This window comes from Lissotriton helveticus, chromosome 1_2, assembly GCF_964261635.1.
Source record: "Lissotriton helveticus chromosome 1_2, aLisHel1.1, whole genome shotgun sequence".
Lineage (NCBI taxonomy): Eukaryota > Metazoa > Chordata > Amphibia > Caudata > Salamandridae > Lissotriton > Lissotriton helveticus.
Window position 1 is genome coordinate 317044516 of NC_136058.1, and position 11642 is coordinate 317056157.

General features: G+C 45.8%; 1 non-coding gene across 1 annotated transcript; it reads left to right on the forward strand.

The window, feature by feature from the left end:
* The first annotated feature begins 594 nt into the window (after window positions 1-594).
* On the forward strand, window positions 595-734 carry LOC144808086 (U4 spliceosomal RNA). Its single transcript, XR_013606623.1, has one exon. It is a non-coding gene; the product is annotated as a U4 spliceosomal RNA (small nuclear RNA).
* Window positions 735-11642: the final 10908 nt, after the last annotated feature.

Here is an 11642-nt window from a genome sequence, read left to right on the forward strand (position 1 = left end):
AAACAGTTGTTTCTCTTGAGTGGTTAATAATTTTCAGTTTTAATAAAATGAATCCCTTGAATTTCAGATCTGGAGGAGTAATGATTTGCAAACAATGAAGCCACAATTGCTCCTCTTCAATCTGAGGGTGGAATGCTGCAAGTTCATCAGTGCAGCTCCGTGACACGGCACACCCGCAGTGAAGGCGCTATCGAAACACGACAGTATTGTTTATATTTCGCTACATTATTTCCACGTCTCCTTTGGTATATTATATATATTTATAGTCCTCGTGCCTGGGACGCTCCTGCTTCCATTCCCACAATGCACCGGCAGCAGTAAGCCCCGCCCCAACATGAGACACCGGAACCAGTGCAGGGCTCGGTCTAACTCGCTACTTACCATGCAATTTCCCAGAGTCCTCTGCGCGATGCAGGGAAACGTTGGGCGCCGGAGAGCTGATGGAAATTACAGAAATAACGTTAGTATATTCATTATTTTTTTGCTGTAAGTGAACAGTGCTGCACTGATGCCCCCACACTGATACGTTATTTCCTGGTCTCTGTAACATGAGTTTCTTCGGTGGGGGCGCTTGTAATTCACAGTATGTTATTTAGCTTTGCGCAGTGGCAGTATCGTAGCCAATGAGGTCTAACCGAGGCGCGATTATTGCTTATTGAAAACTTTACCCAATACCCCGCTGTGGCGACTTGAAATATAGTCGACATTGCAATTTTTGACAGTCTCTAAGGAGACTGAATCATGTGGTGAAAAAAAGAAAAGTACATTACTTGGTAAATGAACGTTCGCGGATCAGAGGTTAAATGGTAAGGAAGGTATCTTTCTTTTTGTAAATTTCTCTGGCAAATTTACCACTCTGCTGCAGACAGTTCGGGATGTTTATTCAATGATTAGTTTTCAGATTACTTAGCTTTTGTTCCCCGGATCTCTTCTCACCACAGACCACCCCACGACTCACCAGCACCTCTGGCAAAGCTCTGCTTGTAAAAGTGCCACATTTACAAGGACAGGAAGAGCCATGCAGGGTGGCTTTGCCTGTCCTTGTAAATATGGGGCAGAGAAATGCTCTGCCAGTGCGTCACAAAAAGTAACATACTGATCAGCTGCGCCGCAACGCTGCCAATGCACACAGCCGGTCATCTTTGAAAAACTGAAGAGCGACAGCTGCATTCGGACAGAGTCCCTACAAAAAAAGGTTTATGTGCTTGGAGTCTGAGAAAAGTATTGTTTCTAGTACGTTCGTAATGAGGCTTAAAAGAAAGGGGATCCTATCGAAATAATTTGTTTGGCAACATTGGAAATAGTTTGTGTTATTATTAACACACCGGTATCAAACAGGGGGAATAGGGGGGGACGATTTTTGAGTGGGGTCCAATGCACTCGTCCTAGGAAGATGCAAAAAAAAGTATTGTACAGAGTTCCCCAATGGGAGCTAAAAAATTAGCTCAGCCTATCTTCTCTCTCACTCATTAAAAGGTGGGGGTTAAGTGCATAGTGTAGACCCTTTTCAGAATGTAAGGATACCTCACACAGGCTAACGGCAGGACAACTACTGTTATCCCAGCCGATGACCGTCCAGCGTCATCATCGGTATCCTGCTCCTACGACAGGCTGGCGGTGCAATGCCCGTCGGGCAGCAAGGGAAGCTGCACTTTGGCGGAGATCTTCTATTCCGAGCCAACGGGTGTGTGGGTGTGAGGGGCCTATGAAAGGTGCAATAGTGAGCGTGGTGGTGTGTCTTAAAAAAAGTTAGTAGAGTCCTAATAGAGATTTTATTGGTCAGGCTCACTACTTTATTAAAAAAGATGAAGGGGTATTAAGGAGTGGTGAACAATGAGACCAAGCCTTTATTCAACCCTTGTTGTGAAAACGGTCAACATGTTTCTCGCCCTAAGGGCGATTCATCAGGACCTTTGTGCTCATATAATTGCTAGTATCCTCCGGATTAAGAGGACACTGGTATACGACCTGTGTAGTGTCGTTCGGAAATGGTTCCTTGCGAGGGACCTCCCGTTGGGATTCCTCTTTAAAGCCTCACGGGCTGTCCAGGTGGGGCCAGCAGCGAGTGAGGAATTCCTCAGAGGTCGCTGGTGGCGGACATCTCTGCACCTACCCCTCCCACTGGAACTCAGATAACTGGACAGCCGGCACTATTAACACACCGCCAATAAACACACAGGTGGGTGGCAGTGGCCAGTACAACTTACTGGTCTTGAGTGTGCAGCACTGCAGCCAGTGTGACAGGTGTCAGTGACTCTGCAAGGCAGCAGGCTCAGCCCGGGAACTACCCACCACCCGCAATCATTTGGGTTTGCCGCTCACTTTTAGTCCAGGCTGCCGGGTGTCCTCATTGTGTTCCATCTGTCCGACAGCCGCTGCAACTGGTCGCAGTCATGGACAGTCATGACTCCGTGACGACCTCTCCCTGGCCCTGGGCTCAGCAATAAAAAAATTGCCTGCTATAATAAAATGATAATATTACAGCGGTGCAGGCGGCCCGGTGTGAGCAGCAGACAGCACTGCAAGCTGAGCGCCAAGATTGCGTCAGGTGCTGCAGCCTGCAAACCAGTAGCCTGCCGCCTTTCTCACGAACTCCTCGCTCTGGCAGCCATTGGACACTACCTCTTGACTTCAGGCTCGGCTGTGTGACTCTCAGAGCTGCGTGGCAGGAAATAATAGATACATTGTAGTGAGCCCGCCAGCCCCATAGCTTAGCTATGCAGCTAGCTTCCCAAGCCTGCGGGAGCAGCGAGCACAGGCCATGGGCCGCGTGCTGCCAGCTGCCACACACTCAGGGGCAGATTTATGATAACTGGCGCATCCCCAGGGATGCGCCAGTTATTTTGCGCCGCTGCTCCGCCACCCATGGTGCGCCGTATTTACAATGCGGCGCACCATGGGGCAAAAACGGCACAGATGCGTGACGCATCTGTGCCGTAAAGGTGGCGCATTGCTGGAGTTGCGTCGCAAGCGCGACGCAGCTCCAGCAAGGCTCGGGGGAGCCCTATCTTACCAATGCTGCGTCAAGACCTACGCCTGCTTCAAGCAGGCGCAGGGTTTTGACGCAGCATTGGCCTGAAAGTGACTGAGTGAAATCTTGTAGATTTCACTCAGCCAGAGGTGTGGCGCCGCGGCCAGGGCGACTGACGCTGGAATCTGGGGACCACGGTTCGATCCCCGGCTCCGGCGGCAGGGCAGCCCAGCACCATGTGACTCTGGGCAATAGCTCGCTTAATCTTCCCGACGGCCCCCCAGCGCCTAGAGACCCTTACGGGTGATTGTGCGCTTTACAAATGTGGACTTTACTTTACTTTACTTTTGCGAGGCGCACCTGCCCCGGAACGCCCACCTTGCGCCGGAAAGCCCACGAGTGGCGCAGGGCTTTACAACGTGACGCATCTGCCTAGATGCGTCACGTTGTAAATGGGTCGTAGGGATGCGCCACGTTTACGCCGCAGTTGCGTGACGCAAACGTGGCGCATTACCAACATAAATCTGCCCCTCAGTTTGCAGCGCTTGAGTGACAGCTGAGACTCATGCATATGTGTGATAATGCATTTCAGTGCAGTGAAATGCGTTAGTCTGACACCTGTTGCGTGGTACTAGGCAGGACTGTATGAATGATTTTCGCAAAAACAGCAATTTTTAACAATTTTGCATAGATCTTGGTTCAAGTATTTTGTCGTAGTTAAAACCAGTAGGTTCTGCCATCGTTTGTCCATTTGAGGATTACCAAAGGACTATTCGTTTGCATTCTAGAACTTGTAGTTTTTTTCCCACACATCACTACCAGTCCTAAAATATTAGGCAAAAACGTGCACTGGATCTGCCCCTTAATTATTGACCCGTGATACTTGAGAATGCTGAATAAGCAGAGCTCACAGCAGGAATAGTATTTCAGAAGGGACTGCAAAGTTCCAAAGCGAGTACGGTTTCCACCTGATTGGTTTTCTACTGGCACAACAGGTATTTTGATGTCCCGGCTGGTACAAAAATAAGATAAATCACCTATAGCCAATATTTGTAGCCTTTATCTATAGATACATTAAATACCAAAGATAAATAGAAAGCACTTTTAAACGTGTTCTTTAGTTGTTTCAATTACCCATTGCTAATAATTAAAGTAAACAAAAACAGAACAGTCATGTTACAAATTAATGCATACAATATTGTTTATAGTCCTATTTAGAATCACGTTCAGGCCTTTACAGACTCCTCAAACAGCAACAAATGAACGGTATTTTTCTCTTGGAAAGGTGAAAACCCTAGTTACGAGTGACATCTGCTGCAGTCTTCTCTATTGATTTTTAACTCTGTGACACTTGGTAAAAGGCTGGGCTGTTGCTGTCTCCTGGGTAAAGCAAAGGGGCATCTTGTTATTGGAAAAGCAAGTTTAATTAATTGAAACATAAATCATAGTCCCCTATGTCACACCACCACCGCCAGTCAGTCCCAAGAAGACCAAGACCGCAAAGGAACCTGGGGCAAGCCTGGACCACCATACAGAACCAACAAGCCCACCCATGGGACCAACTGCAGCAGAATGAGTTCGCCTGGAACAGACCACGGGGGAAGAGCACAGAAAGGACCTCCATCACCCCCGGAACACTAGAAGGAGCCAGATCGGATGCCAGAAGCTGACGCTGAGGTAGAAATCAAAACACCAGGGACCCCATCAAAGGCAAGAAGGCAGAAGAAGAAGGGAAAGAAAGGGAAGAAGGACACACTGAAAGAGGACTGCAATGAAGGGAAAGACGAAACCCCAGAAGAATGGAGCATGATCAGATCCCAGACCCGGAAGGACAAGTGCAAGAAGGAGAAGGAAGAAAAGAGATGCACCAGAACCAGCAGGACCAAACCCACCTACAACAGAAAAGTAAGAACCATCGTAGGACAGGAAGAAAGAGGAAGATGGGGAGAGAGGTCAAAGTGCCAGAAGGAAGAGGACAAGACAAAGGAAGGAGCGATTCTATAACGGGACGAATCTTATTAGTTCTTATGCTGAGCAACCACAATACTACTACACCGTCCACTGGACACCTAAAACAATGTAGAAGACTTGTGGGCACCCCAGAGGAACTGGACCGACACTCCAGAAAGAGCTGCAGAGACTGCGCCTGGAGATTGACAACATCTTCGATGTGAAACCCCCAAAGGATGAAGGAATCAAGTGGACAGGTGTCCCAGAAAACGTAACAGAAGTCTTCATTGAGCCTATTGAAGAGGGCGACACAGGAATCATGCTAGGCAGCTCAACGCTCCCAGTAAAGGAGCACAGCCCTCTCCCAAATAGGGGTTTCAAACCCAGAAATTGATAGTAAGTGTTGAGACAATGGCTATATAATTTTTCACTTTAGAACATCAGAAGCGTGATGGATCAGTTTAGACATGTTGATACAATGTGCTTCCTGGCCACCCAGAACTGATACAGTTACTGAGCAAGTCAAAGGCAGAGTGCTAGTTGTGGACGGCTTGTGGTCTAGTGAGGCTCAGCACAGGGAATGTCCCCCGGCGAAGAATGAGTGACTGAAAACGTTCCAGCTCCTTAGATTGCAGCTTGCGACCTTCAGGACCATCCTGATGGGTGGTGATTTCAACTGCACTATAGAGGAGGATGGACGCACTGAATCAAGCTCTGTAGAGATGGTCATCACATCTAACTTGTTGGTGGAGATGAGAGGTGAGGCGTCATTTGCGGGGATGGATACGAACGCCTGGAATTTTTCCTGGAGTCTGCCGGATAGTACCATCCCTTCCCGGATAGACTTCATATTCACCTCCCCAATGGTGAGACCCCAGGCAGTGATGGGCTCCCAGTGGAATCCTAAGTCGACCTCTCTGGGAACTGATCTGCCCGGACTTGTTAGATCTCTAGGAGGAAATGGAAATGGACCTTATAGCCCAATCCCTGCATAAAGGCGTGATAACGTTTTTGTATAAGCAGAAAGAGGAGAAAAGACCTCAAGAACTAGAAGCCCATTTCACTCCTCAAAGTGTAGTACAAAATCCTAGCTTAGGTGATGGCAAACCATCTGAAGAAGGTAGTAGCAAAGACAGTCCACCTTGACCAGTCCTGCAGGGATACCAGATTGCAAATAGTCTTGCCCTGGTACGGGACACTCTCGAATATGTCAAGAGCTGAAAGGTTCAGGCAGTTTTGATCAGACTAGGAAAGGAAAAGGCATTTGGCCGTGTCTCCCATGAGTTCATGGGCCGGGCACTCAAGGCGCTGGGACTGGGTGACTTGTTCTGCTGATGACCACAATGAACAGAGGTATCTCTAGCACAGCAAAGGTTAATGGATAGAAAACTGATCCTTCTCCTGTCCTATCCGGAGTTAGGCAGGGCTGTCGGCTCTCGTCTCTTCTGTTCATTTGTATTATAGGGCCCTCACCGAATGCAGCAGGCAAAATGATAACATCACAGGCATGGCAGTACCAGACAGCAATGGGAAGGGTGAAGTGAATTGCTCCCTCAACATGAACTACGTCTCAGTCTTCTGTGCTGTAGGGCACTCTGTGAAGGTACTGAAGATAATGTGTTTTACATTTGGGAAGGCATCAGGAGCGAACATCAACAGCGCCAAGTCAGAAACCCTGCTCTTCGGCCACCAGACCCCCACCCAAGTCCCCTTGCCATTTCCCATCAAGCAGGATTATCAGAGTCTGGTTCGGAGGAGATGGTGCTTCAGAGAAGACATGGGACAAGCAAACAGTGAAGATGAAACTGAAGCCGAGACTGTGGAGTCTCAGAAATCTGATGATCGAAGGGAAGTCTTTGGTTCTGCAGAATGAGACCGTCCAAGTGAGGCCAGTGCGGCTTCAAATGGCCAAAGCCATCATGAGAATGACCTTATTCACCTGGAACTCCAAGATGGACACAGTGAAGAGTAAAGTGATGTTCAAGACTCATGACAAAAGAGGAAAAAAGGAGTGCCCAAGATCGCTACTGTCCTGAGGGGGATCTTTGCATGCCACTATGCGAGAAGCACTCCAAGGACTAAAGATAAAAGCCACTGCGGCTTTCTGATGGCACACTTCTTGCTGCTACCAATGTGAAGGCACTTCAGATGGGCTGAGTGGGTGAGCACCATCCTCTAGAACTGGGATACCCCGTGGTTCTACAAAGAAGTGGAGACGTTTGTCAACAAGTTTGTCCTGAAGGCTGCTGCCTCAAACCAATGAACTCCGAAGTTTATCCAACAACAAACGCAGGTCACGCATGGAAGAACGCCAACCCCTGATCCCTTACCAACAAGAACAAAGACATTGCCTGGATGACCAACAAAGGAGGCATGGCAGTGACAGCCTTCAGCACAACAGAGGGCTCAACCTATCCGGGTACTACCCGAAAGGATGCAGCGCAGACGAGAAGTCCTAGCACCTCTTCTGGGTTTCCTTCAACAGACACGGACGCACACAGACTGCTAAGAGATTAGAAGCACCCGAGGGACTTCAGAATGGTTGCGACTTTGGACCTGCCTTTGAGTTATTATGCAATCTTTGAATGCGCTCTGGCATGACCATTTTTATTCTTCACATAAGAGGTGGCATTGAAAGGAAACATCCATATTTCATTTATTAAAGGTGCCTATAATCCGCTATCTGCGTTTGGAACCTACAAGCCCATATACTACATCTTCACCATCCAGATCAGGTTGGCGCATGGTGCCCCAGACCCAGTCCTGAGGAAGATCTCGCTATAAGGACATAAGCAACCTACTATTAATATGGGTTGAAACGTTGACTGTATTACCGTCCTGCGCCAGTTTGGCCAACAGTGCTTTTTCACTGTGGCATTGTGTCAAACGATGGCCATGTATTGTGTTATTATTTAACTAAAAGGCTGAATGAAGCAATTTTCATTTTCCAAACGATGTTGTGATGGATATACTGGGCCCGATTCACAGAAATAACTTAAGACAAAATCCGAAACTTACTACCATTTTGCTATTCACAGAAGGCACTTACTCATTTTGGTATTCGCAGAAGGCACTTACTCATTTCGGTATTCACAGAAGTTAGTAGTCCTAACTTTAGGACTCCTAAATGCCTTCTGTGAATACCGAAAGTCTTAAAATTAGGATTTTTCTCAATTTAGTAGTAGTAAAGTTAGGACTCCTAACTTTCGGACTCCTAAATACCTTCTGTGAATACCGAAAGTCTTAAAATTTGGATTTTTCTCAACTTTACTACTACTAAACTGAGAAAAATCTTAATTTTAAGACTTTCGTTATTCACAGAAGGCATTTAGGAGTCCTAAAGTTAGGGCTCCTAACTTTACTACTACTAAATTGAGAAAAATCCTAATTTTAAGACTTTCAATATTCACAGAAGGCATTTAGGAGTCCCAAAGTTAGGACTCCTAACTTCTGTGAATACCAAAATGAGTAAGTGCCTTCTGTGAATACCAATATGAGTAAGTGCCTTCTGTGAATAGCAAAATGGTAGTAAGTTTTGTATTTTGTCTTAAGTTAGTTCTGTGAATCGGGCCCACTGTCACTACCTTTCCTTTCACTTTCTCAACCCTCTCTAAGTGCACAGAACATGTTCTCCTCCCCCTCTGAGTGGGGCACATCTGCGAGACACTGTTTACCAGATTAATTATTGGATTGTGATTATTTCATGCTGATCGATAAGATTAGATATTATTGATCTCAAATACATTGAGTATGATTGTATTGATGCCTGATGACATTTAACTGTGTGTGCTTAAATATTCTTTTCTATTGGGACCTACTGTTTACTGTACTGTTGAGGGTCTAAGCACAGAACTTGGGGCCCTGATACCAACCATATGCATCACTGTGTACTTGGTAATGTATGATCCCTTTTGAGGGCATCACACACTCGGAGACCTCTAGGACTGCTGGAGGCTCCTGTTCTGTTTTAAAGATGTTCTTCTATTGTCCAGAGACCGCCTGGTAGTAGGGAAGGAGACATCAACTCTGCCCTGTTGCAAGATGCTCCATGGCCTCCTGCGTGGCTACACAGTAATCAATGTATCGGATGATGATAGCCACAAGGACACCTGAGGATCCAAATGGATCCCCCAGTCTGGCGAGGGAACCTCTGAGGGGTTTTCTCTAAGCCTCGTCCCTCCAGGAACTGTGTAGTGCCTGGGGAGAGCAGCAAACAGATGAAGGCAGCTGAAAAGTCAAAGAGATAGCTTGTACGCGTGTTGTCAAGTTTGCTACCAACTTCTTACGAGTAAGAGGTATATGTGAAAGGTCATGAATGTATGTAGATGAACCAAACACACATTCCTGACAAGAAAAAAAATGGTGCTGTTGTATTTAGTTAAGGAGAAAGCAAAGTTTACATTTGGACACCAAACTTAAGAGAAATGATAATGTATTAGCGAAAAGAAAAATATAAGCTTTGACCTTTTTTAGAACTTCCCCCTGCCGTTTTCCAAAAGTGAAGAATTATAGAATACAACCTGTCAAGAACTATAGCTTTTACCACTTAAAAATATGGCATGTAAAAAGCAGTGTAAATATTGGTGGCACTTGCCCTAAAAAATACAGATTACTGTCCTAGGTAGCTTCATTATACACAGTGTCTTGAAGCCAGCAGCTCAGTGTCAGTGAGCTCTGTAGATGCCCTCAATCCCAAAGGTGTATGAGATTTGCTGATGGTCCTGAGATAATGAACATATGATCAGTCTGTTTGCTCATCTTAGGCTTAGTGTTTTTTTAATACCAGCCACCAAGCTGGGAGATATATACAACTTCGGGTGGAGTGGTGGCTTGGTGGAAGGAGAGGAGAGCTTGAGACACCTTTGGAGACTGTAAACATTAAGGGCCTGATTCACAGAATGAACTTAAGACTCAATCCTAAACGTACTACTATTTTGGTATTCACAGAATGAACTTACTACTTTTGGTATTCACAGAAGTTAGGATTTTGGCTTAAGTTTGTCTTAAGACAGACTTAAGACAGACTTAAGACAAAATCCTAACTTCTGTGAATACCAAAAGTAGTGAGTGCCTTCTGTGAATACGATATTGGTAGTAAGTTTAGGATTTTGTCTTAAGTTAGTTCTGTGAATCGGGCCCTAAGTGAGGTTTTATCAAACAGCATTAACATATTTTCACACGGTGAGGAGCATCTGTTGGCATCATTAATAATGGTTTTGGTCAAGAGCCTAATCTGTATTCCAACACAGATTGCCCGGTTCATAGGACAATAAATCCAGCACTAGATCACATCATTTCCCTGACTTAGAAGCAAACCCTTGTAATTGGATCAGTGCTATGCTGATGCTTTTATCACTTTCTAATCACATTTTTCACTAGACCACCTGGTTGGTTTTTCCTCTTGATGAACAGATAGCAGGACCTTGTGACTGCCCCCATTTGATAGCCCCCACAGATCCTCCTGCGCTCATAGTTGTGCTAGGGGCTGGAAGACTACATCTACCCCTTTTGCGGCACTGGAGACATGTACTTTGAAGAGAGAATGCTGACTAGCCATCTTACACTGAACTTTAAAAACTGAGGGGCATATTATCAAGAAGGGCGTTAAAAATATTGCCGCTTTAGCGGCAGGAAACTGCCGCTAAAGCAGCGATAATGGGCTTGATAAAATGCCCTTGAGAATTCCCTTAGAAGCCCATGTTCACACCAGAACCTGGGCTTCTATGGGATTATCAAGCCCATTATCGCCGCTTTAGCTGCAGTTTCCTGCCGCTAAAGTGACAATCATTTTAACGCCGTTTCTTGATAATATGCCCCTGAGCTCCTAGTCTGCAAACAATGAAACAGTCATTGGCAATGCCATTGATCTGGCTTATGATTGAATGTATCGTTTGTGTCGTTGTTGAGGTTAGGCACTTGAGAAGACATCACTATTGCACCCATTCTTTGACTCCCTTGCGCATTCACTCTGATTCAAACAAAATAAAACACACACAAACTCAACAAAACATGAAAGTTAATCAAAAGAATACACCTAGAAAAAGTAAAACATACTGATGTCTAAACACAGCGGGCACATGCTTGCACTAATGAAACTAAACATGGCAGCGGGTCCATCTTGCAGTGATGTTGTAAAGAGTCTATCACTGTTTTAAAGTCCCAGAATGGCCACATTTAGAGCCAACATGTTGGCCATCTTGGAATAGAGAAACATCAATACAGTATGGATAATAACATTCCATAATGGTCACCTGGTTTAGAGGAAGTGGCCAAGCAGGAACTGGTGCACTACAGATGTAATGAGTGGCAAGCAACGGTCTTTCGCACAGCCCAATCTTTTCTCATAGCTGTCCCTCAAGTTGGAGGTGACTCTGTGTTGTGGTCAGGGAGTAGAAAAGCATTGCTTGGCCCAACTCACAAAACTAGTGTCTTTCATTGGGTTCAGCAGTTTTCTTCTCCTTCTTTTGTTGTATAAAGGAGACAGGAGAATGTGTGCAACAGATATTCTCTGATGTTCATTTGAAGAGTGCATTTGGTGTTCTAGACTACACAACTATCTCTCTCTCTCCCTCTCTCTCTCTGCCTTACTCCACTCCAGGGATAAATACAGCTACAATATTGCAGTGCTATTGTACATTCTACTACTCATCATGCACAGCAAGAAAACAGTGGCTCCATACACCCAACGTATTGACGCCCTACAGCACAGAGTACAGTTATA